Here is a 20807-nt window from a genome sequence, read left to right as displayed (position 1 = left end):
GGCAGTTATTCAATTTTGAGGCCCTCGATAAATCTCTCATGAGTTGCTATTGCTTGTAAGTTGTTAACTACATATAAGTTCCTGTTCATTCAGTTATTCCTGTTCATTGCATATACTCATTATATCTTATGTGCTCTCTTATGCAGACTGAAGATCAGTGAATGCAGAAGTAATAAGATAATCAATATTGGGTTTGTTGATCCAGATAAAGTACATCATGACACGGTAAGGGATAAACCCGTCGAAACGGGGGGAAACCTACTAAGGTTTATAGGGGAGCAACATTTCTGTGATTCAATACTGTTTCCTTACAACTACAGGTGAGAGTCTTACTGATCTGTTGTGCACATTTAATTTTTCTTACTCGATGTTAAGAGTAATTCATGACGTATATATATATATATATAAACATGTGCAGTTTTCACTGGATTCTGCTAGACATTCAAGTTGATAAGGGAATAGTTGAAGTAAGGGACCCATTGAGTAGAGGCCTAGAAGGGTTCCACGACTTGCAGAAGTTGCTCCAGAGGTAATTTCAATCATTGCCGCGCTTTATCTTTCGTGAGATATCAATTAATTATCCATTCATTCAATCATTATTTTGCCTGGCAGGGTTTGGAAAGTTTTCAAGAAGAATACTGCGGGTAACTTCGCAGAGAAGCTAACATTTACTCCTGTACCGTGCGCCCAGCAGCCACATGGGACGAATCTATGTGGATACTACGTTTGCGAGTCCATTCGCATGTTAACCACTGAGAAGCACAACGATAATAGATTCAATGTAAGCAATAACATTCACAACTTTAATTTACTATCGTCAATATTTCGTTATCAAGATTGATATAGTCATATTCATCTTATTTTCCTATATAGGTCGACTTCATGCGGGAGAAGCTCCAAACACAAGAACACCTACTAGGAATTACGGAGGAAGTGGCGGGACTTCTGATGAGAGAAGTAATAGACAACAACGGCTTGTTTAGTCCAAATAGGCGCATCAACTGATCTCCATGTAATAGTTTGAATATACGACGGGCTTTAGTCCTGGTAGTCGTGAGCTCCATGTATACGTACGTAAGGGGAATATTTGTTTGCTCGATCTATATATAATGAATGAACGTGTACAGCGTACAAACATATGCAAATTTTATTTTAAAATGAAAAAATGAAATAAAAGGGGGCGGTGGCGGGGGGGGGGGGGGGGGGTGCTGCACCCTTCAAACCCTAAAGCAGCAGCTTTCCGCCCGCGCTACGTGGTGGGCCTTTTGTCGCGGGCTGTATTACCACCCGCGACAAAAGGGGGTGTCCCCTGCGCGCCCCGCGGCCTCCACGTGGTGGACCTTATGTCGCGGGTGGTAAGCGACCCGCGACAAAAGGTGGACCTTTTGTCGCGCCTTCGTTGTCACGGCTGGCCGCCCGCGACAAAAGGGTCTTACCGCCCGCGACATTAGGCCTGTTTTCCACTAGTGAAATGACCGGTAATGCTTTGATGGTAGAGAAGTCGCAAGAGTATATGCATGTACATTGCATAGCTGAATGGAGAGATAAATAACTGACAAGAATTGGCTAACCTGGTCGTACTAAATTATATAAGCTAGCAATCAACGTGAACATCCCTGAATATCACGTATGACCAAAGCCCTACACGATTTCATGTTGGCTGCTGATTATACGCTATATAAAAGCTAAACAGATTAGCGCACTCTTAAACTTTGGGGCACTGTAGATGTGCTATTTATCCACTTCTTCATCCGGTCATTGCCCAGCACGTGGCTTTCCTTTTTTTTTTCTCCCATCAATTGCATGGTTAGTTGTTTTGCCTCACTTTTTTTCCTAGACGGACAGGCAACCGGTTACCGGTTGTTGGCCTTCCTCCTCTTTTATTTCCGTGAATAGCTCTCAGATATATCTCGTGCCTTCTGGTTGATTCAGTCAAAGAGGCAGCTGGTCAAAGCGGTGTTCACGTCCCCACAATCTCCATCATCGAACAATTCAAGGGGTCGTTTTGCCCCCTTCTCTCTTCCTTCCATTACCGAAAATCCGCCCCCACGTCGCTGCGCACATCCTTCCCTAGGGCCGGCCCTCTTCTCCCTCTCTAACCGCCGCTCAGAAACGTGATGGGTTTGGCTGCCATGGCCACGGCCTGATGCATCGCCATGCAGTACCGGGAGGAGCAGCGCTAGAGGCATCGCTCCCGCCGCTCATGTGCTTTTGGCCGGTGCCCTCCTCTCCCTCTCTGGTCGTCGTGCACGTACCAGCATCCATGAGGGCCTGACGCCCCCGGGCCGACCTCCTCTGTGGCCGGCCAGGGGCCAGGTGGCGGACAAGGGTGACGGCGAGCTGGCCGCGAAGGATGAACGCACGATTGGAAAGCCGCAGATGATCCGTATGCTCGGATGCAAGCGCCGCGGAGGAGAGTCGCGATCGGCGGCCAAAGGCAAGGGGCGTTACAGCCTTTCCTTCACTAGTATGTGATGGTTCAGTTTGACCAGGATATTTTCCAATATGTGTCGAGGATTAATCTTATGGGGTTCAGTGATTTCTGTTTGCAGGCTGCTCCTGCTGTTGATTAATTTGACGACCATGATGTTTCTCTGGTCATCTCTGGGTTGCGGGTCTCCGTGCAAGCTCTCAGATGTTTTGGTCATCGAAGGTCGAGCCCCATATTGCCTGCTGCTACTTATCAGTCAGTTGAGTTGAGCCAAGCTTTGTTCAACTGCAATTATGGATTACAAGGAGATAGTGAGCCAAACAAGAGGCTGATGCATTTTTACAGATTATTCGAGATACTGCAGCAGTGTTAGTTCAAAGTTTTGGGGTATTGATACAGTGTTGAGAATTCCTTTTCCGTTGCCCGGTGAACGTGTAGGAGGAGAACCTCGAGCCGGAGATGGAGATGGAGGAGGAGAGAGAAAAAGCGGATGATATGGAGAGGTCGGGAGGATGGCGGCACCAAGGGCGACAGGCAGCACGAGGTGACGGCAGCAATGGGGACGCCTATTTTCTACTTTGGTCGTGAATCCTCAACCCCTGTCTCTTTTGTAAGTTTAGTAGCTACTAGGTACCTACCCCTCAGCTTATTTATTTCTCGCTAATTGATTCTCCTGTGATTTTTCACAGATCTATTTCTGCTGTAACTGAGTTCCTCATGCGTACACTGAATTTTTCACAATGCACCTGTCGAGATTGATGTGTCCTTGCAGAAAGAAGTGTGGTATTATTATCACTGGGGAAATAGACATTCTTTGAATTTTGCTTGAGGTTTCCGATGGTTTATGGTGTTTCAGTTTAATAAGTGTGCTTCCATATTGTCTGAACAAACCATTTCTTCCAAATAAAAGGTTTCCATGGGAGCTTCATTATTAGGACCATGTCTTCCAAATAAAAGGTTTCCATGAGAGCTTCATTATTAGCAAGCTAAATTAGTATGAGCTTTTGTCAACTGTAGGTATTAAGATTGAAGTGGACAAATGGAGGGTACCGAAGATGGACCTATAACTAGGAGGCTCTTCCAGTTCTGCCATGGAACGGATGGGTGGGAGCACGCACCCTCCAAGGTGGGATAGCTACAGACAGACAAGGAGCACAAGCACTTTAAAAGGTACGAATATCATGCAGGTTCAGTTTGAGTTTGTACAATTTAATCTTTTTTTTTTTTTTGAGAACACAGTACAACGCAGATGCTCACAAACACGCACGTACAAACACCCCTATGAACGCACGCACGCACACCCTACCCCTATGAGCACCTCCGAGGGACTGAACCGGCATATCTTGAGGTTGACGAAGTCACCACTGGCGCCTCGCTGTTGACGGGCACGTCACCTACCACTGAAAGCATAGCGCCGGTATGCATAACTTAGTTGTTGTTTCTGCAAGAGCAGTGCCTCTTGGTCTCAAGACTGAGATTTAATTTGCTCACCGTAGGATATAATTAGTATCACTTATGCTTTACATGATATTGTACGTCAGCCTTCTGTTTTAGTTTCACAAAACATTGGCCAGGCTCCCCAATCTTCTTATCACGCACTTGATTCTTTATATATCTCTTATTTTGAGACTGTGGGTGTTGTGTCATCTACTCCTATTTAGCTTGACTTAAGCAATGTACTGTGTGTATGCACAGGCTCCATAGATTTTTCTTTTGAATTTCTGTGTGAAATTGATGCCTTTGTGTTTAGCTAGATCAATAATTTGAAATTTGGAGCTTTGAGTGAGACTTGATACAGCCTACAGTTCGGGCGAATGCTTTTTCGACAGAGCCAAGGTATATACTCTTTTATACATTGATTAGGAAAAAATATATGGAACTATAGGCCCTCTAGATGCTCTAATATGATCTAACTGCTTACCTACTTCCGTTAAAACGCACATGCTGGAAGTCTGACCACATAGTGCTAATTGCAGGATATGCATGGTGTTCAGGCGCTTAACTCAAAGAGACTACAGCCGATGGGGTAACTTCTGGGTTTACAACATGCCTACGAGAAATTGAAATCTCGAGTCGCTTGATGCACTTGGTTTACATAGATGAGGCACATGGACAGTGTTTGTTAGAACTAATCTTGTTAATTTGTAGTTCATCGTGTTTATTTATTTGAGTTGTTCATGTTATCGAGATGTCTAGGCGGAAAGCTGCGGCCGTGTGCACTGTAGAGATGTGTTCAGGTGTACAAGGTAATGCTTAGTCGTGTCATCATAGATTAGCTTGGTGTTGTGCATGTATGGCACCAAGTCTGGACGCTGTTAGTTAGTTAGTTGCATGCCTAGTGAGTAGGAGGAGAGTTCCACGTACATGCATGAATTGATTGAGCTAGCTCTTAGAGATAGGATTAGCAGTGGACTTGGTAATCACCCGTTGTGCAGAGAGATAGAGCACGTCTTCCGTTGCGAGGAGAGTGGCCGAATGGTGTGGCCGACGTGGTTGCTTGTTCCTATCTTCTGGCTAGTGGAGATAAGCATTCGTGGGCTTGCTGAGTGTATGTACGTAGCACTATTTATAGGCATTGTAACCAGCTGAGTTCATTGAGTTGAATAAGAGAAAAAAGGCACGAAGGTGCGGTGCCAGAAAAAGTCTCTGTGTGTTCTTCTCCAATGTGTATATGTGTGTGTTGATCCTTGGGCAAATTCTGTCATTTGGTATCAGAGCCAGCTGCGAGGTTCGTGTCTTCATCGCCGTCAAGCTGCGTCACGAGCGAAGGAGGAAGATGTGCTGCCCGGTAAGTCACGTCGCCGACAGCAAGGAGTTGATGGCCATGACGCAGAGGCCATCGCCATGATGAGTTCGCCGTTCATGTCCGAGTCGTCGACAAGGTGCGGCATCGACGATAACATGAAGACGAGTCACCGGCGAGCTGCGTCACCGGTGGCGAACATGGAGGCGAGCCACCGGCGAGGTGCGGCACCGGCGGCGAACATGCGGCAGCGAGTGTGTCATGATGGCATGCTCGCGGTGAAGGAGTAGGAGGTGTGTCTCTCGCCGAGGCCAACAGAGATGGTGACAAATCGGTGTGAGAAGTTGGCAATGGCGGCCATCTACGTGTTGCACTGACGACATCGACAGCCATGGCTTCAAGAGAGGAATAAGTAACAACAATATTAGGGAGGTGATTGTTAGAACTAATCTTGTTAATTTGTAGTTCATCGTGTTTATTTATTTGAGTTGTTCATGTTATCGAGATGTCTAGGCGGAAAGCTGCGGCCGTGTGCACTGTAGAGATGTGTTCAGGTGTACAAGGTAATGCTTAGTCGTGTCATCATAGATTAGCTTGGTGTTGTGCATGTATGGCACCAAGTCTGGACGCTGTTAGTTAGTTAGTTGCATGCCTAGTGAGTAGGAGGAGAGTTCCACGTACATGCATGAATTGATTGAGCTAGCTCTTAGAGATAGGATTAGCAGTGGACTTGGTAATCACCCGTTGTGCAGAGAGATAGAGCACGTCTTCCGTTGCGAGGAGAGTGGCCGAATGGTGTGGCCGACGTGGTTGCTTGTTCCTATCTTCTGGCTAGTGGAGATAAGCATTCGTGGGCTTGCTGAGTGTATGTACGTAGCACTATTTATAGGCATTGTAACCAGCTGAGTTCATTGAGTTGAATAAGAGAAAAAAGGCACGAAGGTGCGGTGCCAGAAAAAGTCTCTGTGTGTTCTTCTCCAATGTGTATATGTGTGTGTTGATCCTTGGGCAAATTCTGTCATTGTTAAGTTCTGTGTACATTTCTAAGCAGCGGCCTCGGAACTACCTTCTCTAAATGTCTGATGGGTGCTCTGTATTCAGCTGCCTATCTGGGATGGACAGTTGTATAAAAAAAACTTAGCTTTTCTGTTTCATCTTTTTAATGCTGCTTTCCGTCGCTATTGAAAGTACATGTGATGGCATCTATGTTATTCTCCAGTTACCAGTTACGATACTAACGAATACTTTAACTAGAATGAGCAAACTGACAACACGTTTGGAAGAATTATAGCTGGTTTCTCCTTCTGACCATTCCACTCTGATTTCCTAAGCACCATGATTTTCATTGAAATCTACGTAATCGCTACAACGAATTGAGCCAGTGCTCTCCACAGGCTACAGAGATAGGGAACATACCAACGGGCAACAACTGACGGCTGAATCCGTGCCCCCTCTTCCTCATCCTCATGCGGCTGTAACTCCCCGTTTCTCTTTTCCGGCGCACGCTCCTGCTGACGACGCTGCGTGCCACAAATCGACTTCAGCACCAGTTGGCATGCAGAGCTGCTCCGCCACCTGCAAGATGAACCACGAGCTTGCCGCGAGTCCAGATCCGGCACTGTTGCAGCGGCGGCACCGGCGTTCAAGAACAAGGCAGCATAGAGGATGCTGCCCAGCAACCCAGTAGCCGACCGCCGCCACCACTGTCGCCGGTGCCCCCTCCTACGCCTCCGGCCCGCACGAGAAATTGGCACCATTTTTTCCTTTTGCTAGAGTACCCAATTTCCTTTTCTCTTCTTTTTTTATCCCATTTTCACCTCTTCTTTTGTCTAAAACAGCAAATGCTACTACAGTTAGCTAGCTACGTGTGAGCCTTTGATGCCACGGCCTGTCTAGGTAGCCATCACACATGCCAACAAGCAAATCCATCGGTGAAGCCGCCTACTAAGATAAAACAATACCAATTAATCCATTAATTAATACATCTTAGAAAAATTAATCCATTAATCGCCTCGCTCATCAAAACCCTAGGCCATGCACACACATCAGATGCAATCAACAAAACTCTAAAAAGAGGCGCCCATATCCCAAACCTGGAAATGACTAATACAAGGAATCGCAAGGTATAAAGCTTAGAGACAAGGCACCAAACAAACGACAACAATAACAACTGAAAATACAGCAACCATGCAACACTACAAGCTTCAGAACATACATCGAAAGCAAAAGTCACAACAAGGTAGAATACAACTGCACCTCACAGACTCTCTATGCTTAGGGTGCGAAGGAATATAAGGTTGTCTAATCATGCATTATCAAAGGAGGAGCAGGCTGGTTCGGAAAATTTGCACAATGGTTCTTGACGTGGGTGATGGAGAGGTGCTCATGGATACACAAGAAGGAGAGGCTACCCCATCTTGGATTTTTTTGCCACCTGATACGGCTTTGCAGGTACAACATCACGAGTGTTTCATTCTACGTCCACTAACTCTTAATTTTGATCTTTACATAGCTATAGTTCAGTCACAATACTTCATGAACTGTTAAATGTTGCTAACTAATTACGCAACCCACGACATCTTTCACACTTCTACCTACTATAACACATCAATTTTACATAATCATTTAGCCGATCATCACCTCAACATATGTAGCACCACGGGCGCGGCGTGCCGCCGCGCCTATGCCTCCTAGTCTTCTCTTTAGAGAACGTCAAATCTTCCAATCTTTATCTTGGCGATGATGGCGCTTCTTATCGATCAAGAACCCTGCAGGGCGAAGATAAGAATCGGCTTCATCGACAAGAGTAATTTCTGCCTGCCGGAACATGGCAGTATTTCTCGATTGGCAGCATAACCTGCATGTCCTTACACATGCCGAGGCATCAACCCAGCAAATAGCTCGGCAGCTAGCATGGGACGTCTGAAGTACAGAAAATACATCTTGATACTCCTGGCCAGCCTCTATCAACCGGCAACAAAAGGATTACCTACAGGCGAAAATTACTCTGTCGTGAAGTGTTACTGTCGCTGCAGTTGCGGCGGCCGCCAATGGCATCACATCCGATCTTGTCGCTGTCGTAGCATCATCTCCTATCCCGTCCTTGCCTCCTGTGGGTGCAGTTGCGGCGGCCGCTGGTGGCGTCAATTCCGATCTTGTCCTTTCCCTGGCATCAGTGCATCACCTCCGATCCTTTCTTTGCCGCGTGTGTATATGCATGATGCATCCATGCCTGGTTCTCATGCATCATTGCATATAACAAATCATATGGAATTAGGGCTCCTAGGTTTAGATACGGCGTGACAGTGGAGAAAAAGGAAAACAAAAGAAATCTTGAAGAGGATAACTGATACGTTATTATTGTTGTGTAATGGCAATGGTGGGTAATTTTCACTTAAGTCTAATCTAATGGCTATAGATTTTCGGTCTATCAAATAAATGGCCGGATGTCTCTGATTTTTGTGGGAATTTCTATTAAATTCTTTTTTTTCTGGTTAACCCTTAATGTACTTTTAATATATAATAGATATTCTTGAAAGACAATGAATAGATAGTAAGTGTTTTGATAACCTTGATTTATTGATGTGGGTGTTAATGAAACACTCTGCTGTTATACTTCTTTTGACATGATCTGTTACTCTTAATATACGAACATAAAAAAAAGAGTAATAGGAGGATCACAAGTTTTATTTCAAGGTAGATTTACTTTTGACATTAGGCATAGAAGTTGTAAGTGATCTCTTATGGACCAACACAACTGAATTGGTGTTTCCTTGTATAATTATGTTACATCTTACTTCTAGCTTGGCGAAGTATAGGATATCACCTCATACTTGTGAGTTTTTCTGCCCAAGTTCATTTCTCGCTATTATTCTTTTTCACTTTGTCACTCGAGGGCGAGTAACAGCTAAGCTTGGGGAAGTTGATAGCTTGAAATTTAGCACTATTTTACTGAGATTTTTAAGTATACTATTACTCATATTGTCACTCATTTCATGCTCCAGCTAGATACACCTATGCCTATTTTGCATACTTACGAGATCTTGTTCATTTTCATATGAGCTTCGCATATTTATTAGTTTTAGTAGGATTTTATTATGTTTCCCTTGTATTTGACATGTATTCAGGTGTTATTGCAGATCATGGAAAAAGGAGCAAAAGGGACCAAGAGGGCACAATGTGGAAGAGTTACAGGCACCAGACTTAGCCATATGAGGTGTGGGAAAAGTGATATTTTTCCAACATCTTATATTTAACTCTAATGCTATGGTGTTGTATCCCTCGTCCATACGATTTCAACGAGCCAAAGAACACCCAAATCGGAGTTCTTATGAAGAAATGGCGTCCAGAATACGAAAGAATCCACTAGCTTTGGCAACCATCGGTACGGGCAGAGCCGCCCGTACCGTACGGCCGTACCGGGCTCCGTCGGGTCCATTTCATCAAATGGAACAACATTTGTGAAGGCCCGATGGGCATATTCGGCCCCATGCTCCGTCGGTTCGTGAAACCGACCTCCAGCGCCTATATAAAGAGGGGAGGAGGCAAGGAGAGGCACCACTTCATCATCCACGCCATAGGGGCGGAGCCATGCTGCTCCGCCGCCGTCTCCATAGCCGCCGCCTCCATTACCATCTCCACCAGCATAGAAGAGGAGGAGGAGGAGGAGGAGGAGGCTAGGATCTTGAAGGGCAACGCATCGATCTCCATCATCAACGTCTCCATCACCGATCCCCTTTGTATACTTGGTTGTGATCCGAACCCTATTAGGATTTACACTTGTATGCAATTGTACCTTCATATTCATATTGCTATGATGTTGATCCCCTTCATGTATGAGTAGTTCCTTTGTTCTTGTGGAGATATGGCGAAACCCTAGTAATATTATGATGTGAAATAAAGATGTTTTATACCTTTGATCTATGAATGTGTGTTAGTTCTCTTCTTGATGTTATGTGAAGTGCACCACATAATATTTGTCTTATGGAGAAGGAGGGAACTACCCTTTGAAGTGTGGTAGAGTGAACGGTGGGAAGTGACATTACCGTATCGGCGCTCTAACACATGGATGAGGGGGATAAGGAGGGATTCACTAAGCTCATATCGAGAACCATGGGTAAAACCATTAATAGCAAATAGTCAATATGTGGCTTGCAGAAGACTAGCTGCTGTGGTTATTTAGAGATGCGATGACCGATGGCTTTCTGGGCGCATCTTATTATGGAGCTCTCCCCACACATAGCTTGGCAAACATATAGTTCATTCTTATCATAAGTAATAGCAATACTAGTGGTGGAACCTACACTCCTTGAGAACCCCTCAACCATACCACAAACACACTCTCAACACTCTCTAGCTCTTGGTTACATTAGTTTATTTCTTTGTTCTTATTTACTTTAGCTATCAACACAAACAACTTTTAATATACTTTATCTTGAAATTAGAATAACTTACAAGTACCCCCTAGATAATAGTAACAAGGGGCATTAAGACCCTAACCAGTAGCTCCTCGTGGTTCGATACTCTTATTTCGAAACTAGCTACAATCGATCTGTGTTCTTGCAGTTATCAGCAACCACTCGATGTTTTTTACATTGTCTTGCGCTAATTTGACCCTCCTGCCCCTTGATTGGCCCGGACCTGCAGGTCTACCTCGGTGCCTGCCTCCAACCTGGCGATTATAATTGAAGCAGGACGCCTTACAACAGGATAGTATTGGTGCAGCTCCACATCTACCTTAGCGATCAGCTCCAGATCAAGTGTCGGGTAGCGGGCTTGCCCAAAGTCAAAAGCAAGTTCGGCTCCGGCAAGAAGTTGATTCCGCACCAGAGTCCGAACACGGGCAGCGTTCCTGAATTTCGCCATCAAAGCCAGCAAGGTCGAAGGAACGGGGTCAAACGGAAACATGGTTTGCCACACCATGGTCAAGCTTGCATTGTACTTATCAAAAAATCCGTGCTAATGCTCCACCCGATCTTGAAACTTGGCGAAAATTGCAGCCTTTGATCTACTAGTCCAAAGCGTGCCATGCCATTGCGACAAGTCATTCATAGCATCGATCTTCTCGTGCACACGTTTGTTCTCCTCCAGTGCGTTCAAAGCAATGACTGCCGAAGAAGAACAAAATAAGTTCATAAAGGAACAAAGACACCTGAAGAACCCAAAAAGACAACAAACATTGACCACTTACAATTCAAGCTTTCAGTGGCCTTCTGCAGCTCGTCCAATGCGTACTATTCGGCTTCGGTGGCTAATTCGCCCTTCTTCTGCACCACTGCCGCCATGGCATGGATGCCTACCAAATCCTTCTCTATTCGAGATATTTTGCTGCGTAGCTGCTGCACAAGCCCAGACTCATTGCCAACCGCAGAACCCGAAGAACTTTCGGCATATGGAATAACTGAAGCCACCTGCAATGAATCATCGGGCGCGCATATTCAGAAAATCAAAAACAAGATCACGGATTTCAACTCCCATGATTATTTGCTAAGCATACAGTTAGCGCTAGATTAGATACATCCTGGCAATTCATTTAGTGGAATCGATCTACTGGTGCGGGTTGTTCTATGTATCATTCGAGCGTTCCTAAGAAAAACAATTGTTTAATAGAACTTCGGTGGTTCTAGCGTTGTTGACGGAGGGAGTGTGTAGTCGTGTGTCTGGCGGATTTTGCATGCTCTGCTGATGGAGGAGCGAGAACGGCATTCCGCCTTCGCCTCCCGCTAGTGTGTAATCGTCGGTAGGTGGTCGAATCATCTATTTATAATTTTTATTGCTTTTGAGCCTTTTTACTGCCGTTAATGATCATTTATAGATTGGGGAAATTTTCGGAAAAAATAGAAAGAGAGTATTTACTTTTTTTTGAGTTTAAGAGAGTATTTACTTGTTTGAAATAATACAGCTTACTGGAGATGGGACACCCAGACTTTCTTTTATCCTGGGTCCGCCTCTTTTGCCAGGTGGAAGACTGGTGCGGTCGGCGGATTACACACGGAGCTTAATTTTCTGTCGTTATTGGTAACTCTGTGATACATGCTGGTTCTCTAGCTGCCTTCTCTCTCTTGTCAATCGAGCACTGGTGCTCTATCTCTGTTGAATGCCACAGGAATGAGAGCAGCGAGGCAGCAAAATATGGACAGCAGTGGGTGTCGCCGTGTCGGAGGGGCTCCGACGCGCGTGGAGTATGCGTGGATGGCGCGGTCACCAAGGCTGCAGGAACGGCGGCGCTGAGGCGGAAGATGGAGTGCCGGTGGACGGATCCAGTGAGGAGAAATCGATGACCGGAGCAGCACCGATTGCGCAGACGCGGTCGTCTGCTACTCATTTCTGCATATGCAAGGTAAGAATACTTTGCAATTAGATGAGGATGAATTGGGAGGCTTCTTATATTTATCAATAAGATAGCCTGAGGACAGCTCTAATGCTGTCTTTCAGTAGCCATAGCATATATCTGAACAGCTATGTGTTACACTAAGCACATCTTCAAACTGAAATTATCTTGCAAGTAGACATTCAGGTCCTCGTTTTTGTGGTATTTTTCTGCAATATTTTTACTTATAGCTGTTAAAATAAGTATATATTATGGATTTATGATGGAATTTGTAAGTAGAGCGTAGTCTTTATTCCAACCAGATATAACGATAGTATAATTTGTCGACGTTTAGATATACCAATAGCTGAGCTAGAGAAGTGTAATTTTGGGAGATGCGTAGCGCTGGTTGCCCTTCAATCTGTGTAGCTGCTCAACTGGACAAACTTAGATAAATAAAAATAGAAAATTTGGTGTGCATAGAAACAAAACATAGAGAGCACACAGATTGTTTTTCAGGAGTAAGATTAAAATCAGAATGGCCACTATTTTACAGAAATAGTAAAAAAACAACACATTTGATTGAACATGTAGTCAGCAATTTACAATTTACAATGGCCATACACCTTGTCTTTTGATTGAAACAGAGTTCCATCAAATGGAAGATACAACACCATGATACATCATCAGGAAGCTTGTAATTGGTACATAATTGATTGGAGCCTAGCTCTGAAATAAGTAAAAAAAGTGCTCAACAACTGAAGTTGTATTAGCTCATGTTGATATACAAAGGATTCAGCATTTGTAGTTGTAATCCATAGAAATTTGCACCAGATCCCTCAGACACAACAACAACATCTCGACTTGCAACATAGCTGGCATGACATCTACCTCAGCACACCACACGGTGCAATTGTATTTCGTGATTGATATACCACGATCATCTGTACCGTCATTGGTCACTGGGTCATGTGATTCTACTAAGCCGAAAGGACCAAGTATGTACTCAATTACCGGCACTGAACTTAGGTTACAGGGCGAGCCTGTTATCTGAAGCGGAACCAGTTAAGTAACCACACACCCCACGGATCCATATTTAGGTGTCCATTGAATAAGCACCATCTCCCCCTTACTGATCCAATTTTCCATTGAAATAGTTAACATCTTATACAATGACATGAAAGGATAGTCCTTGTCAATATAGAGCAAGAATGCGCTAATTCAAACTCGGACATGCACATATGAGCAATGTATGGGTCTGGATCAGGTTGTAGAACTGGTGCAGAGGAATATTTTCGAATAGCATCATTGTCAAGCAATGTTGGTGCAATATAGCACTCAGATGGGTGAACCACATTTGCTGAATACACGGTAGGTGCACTGGGATACCTATGCCTCTTTCATACAACATGCAGATACTGTGCCTTCTGTACGATGACATTATATCTAATTAAAAAGAGATGGCCGGTACTGTTGCCTACAAACCAAAAGCCGCACCCACTTCATTATCAGGAACCATAATTGCAGTAGCATCTAGTATTCTTATTAGTTTAAAGAACAGAAAATGCATGTGTACCCAGATGGATCATCCATACACCTTGTCTCTTGATTAACATATTATAAGGCACAATACGGCGATAGCACTTGCTGAGTGATAGTAGTTGTTCACATATGTAGAGGCAGGTTCTTCAGGGTAATGATCGCTCGCTGATTTGTCGTTAATGATGGCCCTTAGATGAAGTGGTACATCAGCTGAAAAAACCCGATAGGGAGACCACCTGATACATAAATTCATTCCTCCAAGATTCTTCACCTGCAATGCCTCTCGATGATGAGGAAAAGGAAGAACAACGTTTTCATAGGTATACATGGATGGTTACTGGTACTGTGTGAAATTGGGAGAGTGGTTCTACCACATATACATAGTCAAGTCTTGCACATGGTCATGTATGCTGCTGACAATTGCTCATAGAAGTCTTGAATAAAAATATTGCCTATGGTTTAGGCGTTTAGGAGAAATAGATACCTCATTTTTGTTTTCCTTTTCGCACCATCCATCTTTAGTCCACCATAGATTCATACAAACTGCTTCAGGACGAATAGATTGTTCCTGGTTGAACATTCAGAAACACTTCTCTTGCATGTATATCAAATAGTACCACTGCATTTCGTGAGAGTGATGGTCAGTTTCCTATAGCCAGAAATAGGTACATGATGCATATAGTATCGATCCAAGCTGACCATGCATGCTAATAAACTATGCAGTAGTTAATATCTGCCCACCATCTAATAAGCTTAAGTTAATGCATAAAACAATTCAACATACGGTAAATAATGGATGGAGCTTCCTATCTAGCTTCCTTTGAAAAATAAAGACAGGAGATTTTGACTGATTAATATAAATATGATTAGTTTAAAGAATAATTACCTGCATCCATCCCCAGAAATAATGTTTAGATCGTATCTTGACATGGCTTCTGCACCAAACACGGCTAATCTAATCTACCGGCAAGAAGTAGCCCCTGTCCAACATTAAACAGATATAAATTGAGAAGACAATGTCCAAATAAACTCCACAATAATACTTACTACGATCATCTAATGGCACTTCAAAAAACTAAAACCACTTTGTGTATCTCTATCCAGACAAAGGTGAACCATCCATCACAATGACCTTACTCCAGAAGATTGTACATTTTATGGTAGATCTGCGCTATTATGAATGGTGATTTATCTGAACATTGCAAGCATGAGCCCATCTCCTAATTAAGTAACCATTAATTTCTTAACTACCAACTCCAAGCAGCAACGGAATATCATTCGTTCTTCTACGGATTTTTTTTCTCTCGAGCGCAGATACAAAAGATAAGAAAACAGAAAGTATCATAACCATTACCCCTCCTAGTTTGTAGACAAAAACCGTGGATTGATTAGCACTCCCCGGTGACTACTTGTTGAACCTTTCGGGACATCTTGTATAAAATTGTAAACCCATCTAGATTCTACTCGAATATTTAGGAGATCCCCAGATTGGATCATCTTCTACTTTTCCATGTCAATAATTTTGTTAGTTGTTTGGCCTTTTTGTGGCGCTGATGAGTACAACAAAGATATACTGGAAGTGGAACAACTTCATCCAACAATCACCAATTTAGAAGAAAGGGTGCAATGTCGGCTACCTGAATGATTGATTCACACAGGAGATGAAGTTGTCGGCAGGTTGTCCTTCATGAACCTGCTCCACAACACAACAACTTGGTCGGCGAACATGGTGTCGATGACCAAAACGAAGGAGATGTGACGGTTCCAGGTTGCTCGACGACCTCGACCATGAAATTGTGCACATCCGCGCCAACTCCGGCAATGCCACACCAGGGAGGCACCGCTCACCCGCCGGCCTGGAAATAGGGAGGAATCTGGAGCGGCGCCGTGCGGCCACCAGATCACCGGCCTTGAGTGAGGAGGAATTTGGAGCGGCGCGTGCGGCCGCCCATGGAGCTCATCCACCGGCCCAGATTTGTTCGTCGCCGCGTCGACACTAACCAAGGAGATGTTGCATCAAGGGGTAGATCCGTAGATGCATCCTACGAAGCAATGGCTAGGCGGGCTTCTCCCATTACCGTGTTGCCTCGAGAGAGGGAGGAGGGCTCAGGTCCTCCTCCGCCCCGCCTGCCGCCTCGGGAGGAAAGAACAGCGTGATGCCTGTTAGGTAGCACGGTGGCCAGGGAGAGAAAAAAATTGGGGTACCGGCTGGGGCGGAGCCGCTCGGCCGGAGAAAGAGGAGCGCCGTTCGGAAGGGAGGGGATGATACGTGAGAAGTTAGGAATTAGGAGAGAGTCTTCCAGAAAAGCCCTCACAAAGGATACATGTGCCAGGATGAGAGGACGTGTCACAGAATCGAGCGGAAGCCACCGCTGTAAACAGTAGCGACATAATCACCGGAACCATCCTGAGAAAAGGCCTGGGAGCCGGTAACCGGTAACACCCCCACCTAAAAAAAAGGAAAAACTAAAAAGACCGATCGGTTGAATAGAAGAGGCAATTAAAAGAGGAACCACGCGTCGTACCGTGACTGGATTAGCGAAAGGATAAATAGCCTATCTACAGTAGTAGCGTTGCTGTGAGATCGGTAAATTGACTAACTTTTATATAGGGTATAATGTGGTACGCTGAGTTGGTTGTATTGGAGTATAAAGAAGAGAGTTCGAGCCGGCAGTCACATGCATGCATGCTACGTAAAGGAGAAGCGGTCGACACAGAGATTCTACAACTGTGTGGGCGTCCCAGGATTATCGTCTAACGGCCACATACATGCTATGATGTGTATTGTTCCCCGAGATTGTTCATGTAATTTCCTTGAATCCGGTCGGTTCCTTCTCCATTCTACAGATCCAAAATTAGAAAATATATGCATATGTAGAACGGTTGATTCTGTTGCACTGGTAGAAAAACGGGCTTTAGTCCCGGTTGGCAACTGCCATTAGTCACGGTTGCGCAACCGGGACTAACTAAGTGCGACTAAAGGCCCCCCCCTTTAGTCGCGGTTGCTTACGAACCGCGACTAAAGGCCCGTCCACGTGGCGGCAAGCGTGCGTCGGGGCGGAGGACCTTTAGTAAGGGGCCAACCACGACTAAAGGCCTCCGCAGGTTTAGGGTTTTACCCCCCCCCCCCCCCCCCCTAAATCTGGTCTCTTTTTAATTTGTATTGTTTTATTTCTTTTATATTTTATTTTCTGTTTTATTTTAATTTTGAAGAAGTTTCAGTACACATATTCTACGCTACTATATACATGCATATGAATGTACAATTTCAAACAAGTTTGAAATTAGAACCAAGAAGAATTCAAGAGGAATATACAATATATATTCAATCTCGGATGACCATATACAATTTCGAACAAGTTTCCATACACAATTTACTGCATCAGAAGTTCTACGTCCTCGTAATAGTGTTCTCCTTTAGGATGGAGGACTTCCCTCATCAAAAATCCTGCTAGTTCCTCTTGAATTGGTCGGAAGCGAGCTTCTGGACTAAGCGTCTTCCGGAAGTTTTCCTCTTGACGTTGTTATCCGACGGCCTCCGCTCAGAGGTGTATCTCCGGATGAACTCACAAACATAGTATCCACATAGATTGGTCCCCGGTGGCTGAATATCCCCAGACAGTAAGACTCTAAATTCTAGCTCTTTTTTGAATTCACCGACCATTTGATCTGAGAACCGTCTCCAAACCCTACAGGGCAAAGAAAATTAAATGAATAGGGAGTTATTAGTTACTTCATATTAGGAAATAAACGAAAGAGGCTGATCGATATAGAGCGCAAATGATTGAAAATAATTACCTTTGCAGCATATTTCTCATGTCGACCCAAAGTTTTGGATCCATATTCAGAGAGTCCATGATGAGAACTCTGGAGGTGTGAAATTCAATTACTAGCAGAATCCAGTGGAACCTGCGGACACGTTACATGCACAGTCATGCATAACTCATCAATTAGACATACCATGCATAGAGTAAACAAAAGAGAATATGCTCAAGACAGAAACACTCACCCAAAATGGTAAGGAAATAGAATTTAACTTTTGAGTTGCTGCTTTGTAAGAAATTCCCACAGGTCTTTCTCCACGTCGTGGGGGAATCTTTCTAACACATATCCATTAACGATATGTGGGTCAATGAACCCAACATCATGGATGTTCCTTTTTCTGCATTCCCCAATCTTCATTCTGCATAATAGCGTACACAACAATATAGTTAGGACAATATATATAGTGCAGGCAATGAACGAGATGAGGTAGAAATAAATCACTTACAGAACGTAGCAACTCAGGATAGATTTGTCGAGCTCGCGCAGATTGAACAGCTGGAACAATTCACTCATATGAACTTGTACAGAGTACTGTTTGAAGTGATGCTCCTCTCTAACTTCCGCATAAATATATTCTTTGCCGGCGTTATTTTTTATGTAACCCTTGTACCAACGTAGCAGATTTTGCATTTGTGCTGGTAGATCCTCTTCCTGTGCAGGCTCGACGAGAGGCCCATTCGGCACATATGTAATTGCTAACTCACTCATTGGCGCCTCCTCAAGGCCTAACACTGCACGAAGAGTCATACCGATCTCGGCCGCTTTTTCTCTGGCACCCGTTACAGTCATTCCCTGTGCTGCCGCCGCTTCTATGATAGCGGGGTCCATTAGTTCAGCATCCGGACCAGCGGCTTTCACTATGAGCGGGGGGATCGATTGTTTATTTTGTTCCCCGAGCTGGACAACTTGTTTCCCGCATTTTTTACTTTCTTCTTTCTCCTCCTCCAAGGCTTTCTTCTCCTTCTCCGCCAAGTCTTTCTTCTTCTTCAATATGAGTGCTTGCCTACGAAGTTCACGTCCATAGTCGTCAGGCATATTCTTCTCGGCTTGGGATGGTGTGCTCAAAAATGACTTAGCCCACTTCTTTTCATTCTCAGTAAATACTGGCTTGGGCTCAGGCTCTTTTTTCGCCTTCATATCCGCCTTCCATTTCTCATACTGAGCAGCCGCGGCCAATTTGTTTTCATCTTCACTAAGTTCCCAAGGCCTTGGGAGGAGAGGCTTCAGTGATGGCTCCGGTACCTTTGTGGTCTTAGGTACATAAGGGTCCGGGTTAATAGTCCAGGACTCCTTCTGCTTCTTCGCCGGAGGTGGATTGGGGGGCGGCGTACACGCCGGAGGCGGACTGGGGGGCGGCGTCTGCTTACCCGCCGGAGGTGGATTGGGGGGCGGCGTCGGCTGACGTGAAGGAGGTGTATGTGAACCACCACCACCACCACCACCGCTACCACCACCACCGGAGGGGGGTGGACTTGTTAGCCTTGGTGCCTCGCCTGGAAACACTGTGTACTTCTTTTTCCATAGAATGAACTGGCGCTTGAGATCTCCAAGTCTTCTCTCCCCTTCGGGTGTAGCAATGTCAATCTCCAGCTCCTCAAACCCTTGGACTATTTCTTCCACCGTGACACGAGCATAGCCATCTTCAATGGGGTTATTGTGGTGGAGTGCTCCAGGTGTACATGGTAAAGCACTGCCGCTAGCTACCTTCGTGGAACATATGCCCCCCACTGGAAAATGCAGATCACATTCTTTCATCTCCTTTACATCATCCACGGGGTAGTGAGGCTCCGGTGCACGAATCTCGATCATCGGTGCATTAGCACCAGCCGAGGTAGCACCAGCCGGGGCCAGCAAGGGTGCATTAGCACCAGGCGGGGCTTCCGTGGAAGCCACACTGCTTTTCCGCTGCTGGCTACCGAGATCTTCATGTGGCCCTGCAGCAGCCGATCTTTCTTTTGCTAGATCATACACCATCTGCTTCAGGTCATGGAGTTCCGATGCCAACTTTCCCATAAAATCTGCATCCCGATCCGTCTTTCTCTTACGGCTTCTGTAACCGTACGGGTCATCGTCCTGGGAAAACCCGACGGACCACGGAATGGCGCCTTTGCCTCGTACACGTCCACCGTGTTCAGGATTCCCGAGGGCTTTTGTCAGCGCGTCATTCTCTCTATTGAACTTGATCTTCCCCTCTTGAGCATCCCTCATTGCGTCAATAAGGGCTTGGGTGGGTTTAAACGCTTTCTTCCGGTGAACACACACCCCTGTCTCCGGGTCTAGCGATCCCCCATGCCCGTACCACCAGCTTTTGGCCCTTGGGTCCCATCCCTCTGTACCTAGAGGGATTCCTCGCGCCCTCAGGTCGTTCTCCATCTTCTCCCACTTAAGCTCCGAAAGGCGATACCCTCCTGGCCCCATAATATGGTTGTACTCTTTCTTAGCCGCATTTTCCTTATTTTTTTTCGATGTTTCAGTGAAATGCTCCGATTTCTTTTGCCTCACAAATTCTGGCCAATCATCTTTCAGTTTCTCATATTGTCCTTTGAAATCCGGAGTCTTGTTCTTGTTGACATAGTCACGGGCTAGATTTTGCTTGAATTTCCGGAATGCATCGGCCATCTTATGAAGAGCGAACTGTTTGACTAGCCTCCTCCTCTCACGTCCACCCGGAGTCTCGTTACCGAATTCATCGACTTTGTTGTATTCCGGAGGTAGAACGAAATGTTCCATAAGCTTTCTCCAGCAATCTTTTTTTGTTCTCTTGTCGACAAAACTGAAACCAAGATGTGCCTTCTTTGGCTCATTCCATTCCTGGACGGTGATCGGCACGTTGTCTCTAACAACGGCTCCGCATTGGTTGATAAACTTGGTGGAGTGCTTTTGGGGCTCCAGCGGCTTGCCGGTTGCACTGACAACCTCGATGGTATATGTTTCTCCTTGTTTCAGCATCTTGGTTG

General features: G+C 45.1%; 1 long non-coding RNA gene across 1 annotated transcript; it reads left to right on the top strand.

Moving 5' to 3' along the window:
• Positions 1-1913: 1913 nt before the first annotated feature.
• LOC127349357 (uncharacterized) lies at positions 1914-5674 on the top strand. Its single transcript, XR_007880207.2, has 4 exons — positions 1914-2467; positions 2553-3601; positions 4182-4267; positions 4408-5674. It is a non-coding gene; the product is annotated as an uncharacterized lncRNA (long non-coding RNA).
• Positions 5675-20807: the final 15133 nt, after the last annotated feature.

Source organism: Lolium perenne, chromosome 4 (genome assembly GCF_019359855.2).
Source record: "Lolium perenne isolate Kyuss_39 chromosome 4, Kyuss_2.0, whole genome shotgun sequence".
Classification (NCBI taxonomy): Eukaryota; Viridiplantae; Streptophyta; class Magnoliopsida; order Poales; family Poaceae; genus Lolium; species Lolium perenne.
This window is presented reverse-complemented; position numbering and strand designations above follow the sequence as displayed.